General features: G+C 43.3%; 1 long non-coding RNA gene across 1 annotated transcript; it reads right to left on the reverse strand.

The window, feature by feature from the left end:
* Nucleotides 1–312: 312 nt before the first annotated feature.
* On the reverse strand, nt 313–794 carry LOC130521647 (uncharacterized). Its single transcript, XR_008949397.1, has 2 exons — nt 540–794; nt 313–474 (listed from the first exon to the last, which is right to left on the reverse strand). It is a non-coding gene; the product is annotated as an uncharacterized LOC130521647 (long non-coding RNA).
* Between the last annotated feature and the right edge of the window lie 4402 nt (nt 795–5196).

A 5196-nucleotide genomic window follows, 5' to 3' on the forward strand; every position in this document is an offset into this window, starting at 1 on the left:
CCACCCACGCCAGAGCATCGGGGGAGCGCAAGAGTGTGGCTCGACCTCTATGAGCAAATGTACTGACGGAACGTATAGAAGAAAATTAATCAAATCGGTGGCCTTGTTGCTGATGCTGAACTTCAAGATAAATATATTCTAAAGCATTTTTAGCCCATGAAATGATTGTCAATTTAAAAAAAGAGCATAACTGACTTTTTTCTTCTAGGTGAAGCTCAGAGCTTCCCTTGGATGGCAGAAAAATCGTTCCTGCTGCTGCTGTTACGCCTGGGTTTTGTCCTGGACCCGAAAGCAGGCAAAACGCAGTGGGAATAGTGTCCAATACAGAGTCTTTATTAAAAGGTCAACTCAAAAGTCCTCCTGGAGTGTAAGGGAAGCACTCATCCAGCTTTTCAGGGCACACAGAGAGCTCTAGCACAGAGCAATCACAGGATTTCCTGCACATTCTTCCCTCCAGCAGGGCGGCATGGAGACCTCGAACAGGCAGAGAGAAGCGTTACAAGCGCTAACAAAAACAAAGAAACAGGAGTCAGATCTACCATGGAAAAGCATTAACCCTCCAACACTGGCAGACACGTGCTCCGTCCTTAGGTAGGTGGCTGATGAAGACTGCCGACAGGTGCGTCTACCTGCAGAGCCAGCTGCAGCAGATTAGCGGCTCCTCCACGCCCCCTGCAGGAAGAAGCAAGCAGGACCACAACACACAACCCAGAACCCTGGACCCCAACAGCTGCAGCCTTTAAAGAGCATTAAATGTAGTTTTTATACATAAAAAAAAAAAAAAATCCAGCTCTGCCTACAGCAAATTCCAATTGATCATCAGTTTAAAAAAAAAAACATGACTTGTTGGCTGACTTGGTTTAACGACGTTAAAAGGTGAGACCAGCCTCCCCGACGGGAGCATGGTGCTCTGAGGAGGTTCATTTCCCAGGTTCAGGTAAAGGATTGCTGGTACTGCTCCATTTGATGTCCTGCTGAGAATGATGGCTTCTTTTATTACCAGACAACACACGACAGCATTCTTCATGCTGACAGGGGTCCACATTTATGTCGCTGCTCTGAAGGTTGGGCCTGGTCAATACCTCACCAGCCGATTCCAAGGTCGCCACCTCCAAACGCACGTCAAGCTTTTCCTCTTCCTATTTTTGTGGAAGCTGCCGCCAGAAGTGCTTCATTGTGTATGTTAACATGTCCGTCAAGCTGCCTGTAAATAACTGTGACAAAAACCCGACTGGGGAGAAAAAGAGGCACTCCAAAGGAGTCCGGAATTAAGCAGCGGCCGGGCAAGATCGCTGCACAGTCAGACGCTTCCTGTAAAAATAAATACAAACAACAGACAGGAAATCTTCAAATCGACAAACATAAATAGGAAATCATGTGGATGTGAAGGATGTTATTGGAATCAGGTGTAGACAAAATCGGGCAAAGATCCTTTTGGAAATAAGTGGAGGGATCTGTCCAGGAGGATAATGTTCATTTAGGCTTGCATGAGGAAGAACGCCGAGAAGGAATAGGTGCTGACAATCACACCGTTGACAACGCACTATCATCCTCACTGGCCCGCAAAAAGTAAAAGAGGCAGAGAAAAAGAAGGAAAATGTGAAAGAAAAGGACAGAGAGGGGAAGAAATGAAGGTTAAAACCTTTATTTGAAAGAAAACGAGAGAGGAAGAGCTCTTAGTTGCACATCACAGTGGGAAATTGGTTGCTTCCACAACATTTGAGTCAGAGGAAAAGCTTTGAACCCCCCTTCCCCCAAACCAATTAAAAAAAATAAATCTCCAATTTCTTTTTTTTAAATTACACACAATATTTCTTTGCTCTAGACAAAAGCGACAAAATTAATTCTATCTGCACAAAACATGCTAGATTTCTACTCTACATTACTAAATCAAGAATACACCACACACACACACACACACACACACCCACACACACACACATATATATATATATATATATACCTACATGACCCCGTGCATATAAGCTGCAGGACAAATTCTGCTGCCCAGCTAAGATAGATGATGTGCTCACAGTTTTCCCATTTCTTCTCTTCTGTTTGACAGTTCTTTCTTCTCTGATGTCTTTTCTTTCTGGTGTGTAACCTCTACTTTCTGCTGCAGCCTGCGTTGCCTAGAGCACCATCTCTTTGACAGAACTACAGTGGTTTATCTGCTCAACCATTCAGTGGAACAGGTCTTATTTGCATTTTTCTTTGTGGTGAATATCAGAACCTCAGAACAGAACCCAATGTGACTCCAGTAATTCTTTTATACCCAAAATAAAACACTTCCACTTATGATATATTCATACAGTAAGCCTTTCTGTAATATTACCCTTCACAATAATGAAATACCTATTTAAAGGTGGGGTTTGCAATTAAAAAAGAGTAGTAGGACATGACTAAAGCCCTCTTTGGCCCATCTTGTACTTCTAGTTTGATTTGCAAGAAATCGCTGCCCCCGATTAAAAGCAACCAATCAGGGACAGAACGTTTGACCGATGAGGTGTCGTCATGTCATAATTTGTCGTGCGCTGGACAGGCATGCTGATAGTGGGCACCTGCGGCCTCGCATTGACCTGTTAACTCGGACTTCACAGACTGAAACCATGGAGGAATATAACAAAGAAGTGCTCATCCCTCGTTCAATAACAACTGCGCCTAAGAAAAGCAAACAGAAGCACAGCAACAAAAGCAGCAACAAAAGCTTCAATGATGGAATTGGACAGATCCAGAGACAAAACAAAGGTGAACATCAGAGTTGCCTTCTCAGGTGGATGGACCTCAGGCAGCCGAGAGGATCCACAAGTGTTGCGTTAGTTAGTTTGCTAGTTATATTCATTATGATAACATCTGGTTTTTAACGGTGAATGACGTGTGCCAAAGTTGGCAAAGTTGTTATGATATTCATTATGACAACCAGATGTTATCATAATGAATAAAACTAGCAAACAAACAAACAACAGATGACCACGGTATATCTGGAAGCCAGCTGTGATTGACACTCGCGCTTATGTACGTATGTGAGGGTCGTGGCTGTTTTGCGAGACTCGAGGGGGAGGGATTGTGACGTAAGCGTCCATTCAAATCGTTCTCCAGTTATAACACTGCTAATCCACCTTTATCTTTGCATACGTTTTATTAGCAGTAGTACAGAAAAGTAACATTTAAACCCTTTAACTCAACATCCTATGAGAAACTTAGAAAACTATCAGAAAATTCAGGTCTGGGTCGTTTTTTTTCCCCAGACTGATTTCCCCCCCCCACCTCGGACATTGTTATTTGTAATAAATAAATAAAAACTAGCAGCTTTTCTGTTGGTTTCCCTTTTTTCAAACACAACAAAGTTATTTCATGTTGTTAAACTGATGAGAGGTGACTGATGTAAGTTTTCGCTATTATTATAATTATTGCAATGTTTTGACATTTAATTGAGGATGCGACAAGGTTAATATTTCAGAGCATTGAGAATTTTCTTATGTCCATCTCCCAGTTATTCTGAAAATCAAGATGGGTGCCAGATCATCAGGCAGCCACAGCAACAAAGGATTTTCTGACCAAACCTTTTGAAAGGAGATCAACACGGGGAAGGATAGGAATACAAACAGCAGACGTCTCACTTAATATTATCTAAAAGGTCAACAGTAGCAGGGATAAAGGAGCCCTTTAAACTTTAGGTCTGCATTTTGGCATTTCTGCAGCCAGGTGGATGAATCTTCATGACATTGATGTCGTGGATCAGCCCAGCCAGGACGGGCCTGAATTCCTCAAGGTTGTGACATCATACAAGTTGTTCTGTCGTGGTATTAAAAGCAGCTTTTCCTCCTCTTCGGGGTTCCTCTCCCAACACAAAAGACACAAATTTGACTGTAACAGATCTCATAGAAGTAACATTTCTAGAATGAAGATGCATAACTGAAGTGTGGAACTCCAGCCTGCATGTAAGCATCCCCTCATCTGTCTGCATGTAACCTGTCCAGCCTTTCGCCATGTTAAGAGTTCTGGTCACCTGAGTCATGGATGTTGCCATGTAAAATGTGTATTACTGGTGTTAGAGAAGAGACCGGGTGACCTCTATGGGTGCCTAGTATTCCTCATCATTCCTCCTATGGTCAACATCTTTCTTTGTTTTTTTCATTTCTGTTATTGCTAAAACCGAGCTCTCCTCTCCTTTCACTTCCTGACCCCTGGGTTTTTCCCTCCCGTTTTGATTGTCTGCCCCACCCTCATTAGATTCACCTCATTATTATCCCCATCGCTTGTACATTTAGTGTGTGTATCTCCTCTTTCTGCCAGTTCATCTTTGTACCTCAGTGTCAAATGCTCCAGCAGTCTACTTACGCTTCATTATCTCTATTTTCGGATTATTTACCTGTTTGCTGACTACTGCCTTTGACTTGTCCTTTGTGTTGTTGTTTTTTTGTCTATTTGGACTGACTATCGTGTACATAACCATCCTTTTTACAAGTTGTCAGTGTAATTGAAGCTTGGATAATTGACTTACTAGGTTTTATAGTAGAGTCCGATCTTCAGCTCCACTCATGGCTTCCATGACGACTGGCTGTCTTCAGGCAGGGCAGGTTAGCAGTGAACCTACTTACCCAGCACATCTGTAGGACATCTTCCAGGCCAAGGAGGCCCTGAGTGATACAGCTGCCCACAACGGCCACATGATACCCTCTGGCAGCGTTGACTTAACCTGAAGTTACAGAGGACTTTGACCCACTGTAGATTTATCCTTTGAAGCAGTGATGGATCAGCGAAGCGGAGTGAGACCATTGAGAAACAGGATGCCACGGGGGTCTGTCCTTTCACCAAAAATTCACTAGCTGATGTGTCAAAACAGTCAATCACGGTTGAGTTCTATGAGGTCACGTCGCTAGTGAAGATAAGGAGCCTGCACATAAGCTTCTTTTGCCTCCGCAATGTTGCCAATTTAGCTATTTTCTCATTAAATCTAGCAAATTTTCAGATCACACTGGTGACGCTTATTTGTCAGAAGCGACTAGCAACAAATCAAGTGACTTTTTGTGGCGTTGTAAGAGCTTTTCTGCTGTTTGGGAGACTGACAGCATGTACTGTCCTCAAGCAGCAGGTGCTGCTATGAGCTTTTCTCCCCTTTCAAAGCACTAACAGGTGGTCAGGCCCACAGCAGCCTCCCACAGCAGCCTCCCACAGCAGCCTTCCACAGCAGCC

The sequence above is a fragment of the Takifugu flavidus genome, chromosome 2 (assembly GCF_003711565.1).
Source record: "Takifugu flavidus isolate HTHZ2018 chromosome 2, ASM371156v2, whole genome shotgun sequence".
Taxonomy (NCBI): domain Eukaryota; kingdom Metazoa; phylum Chordata; class Actinopteri; order Tetraodontiformes; family Tetraodontidae; genus Takifugu; species Takifugu flavidus.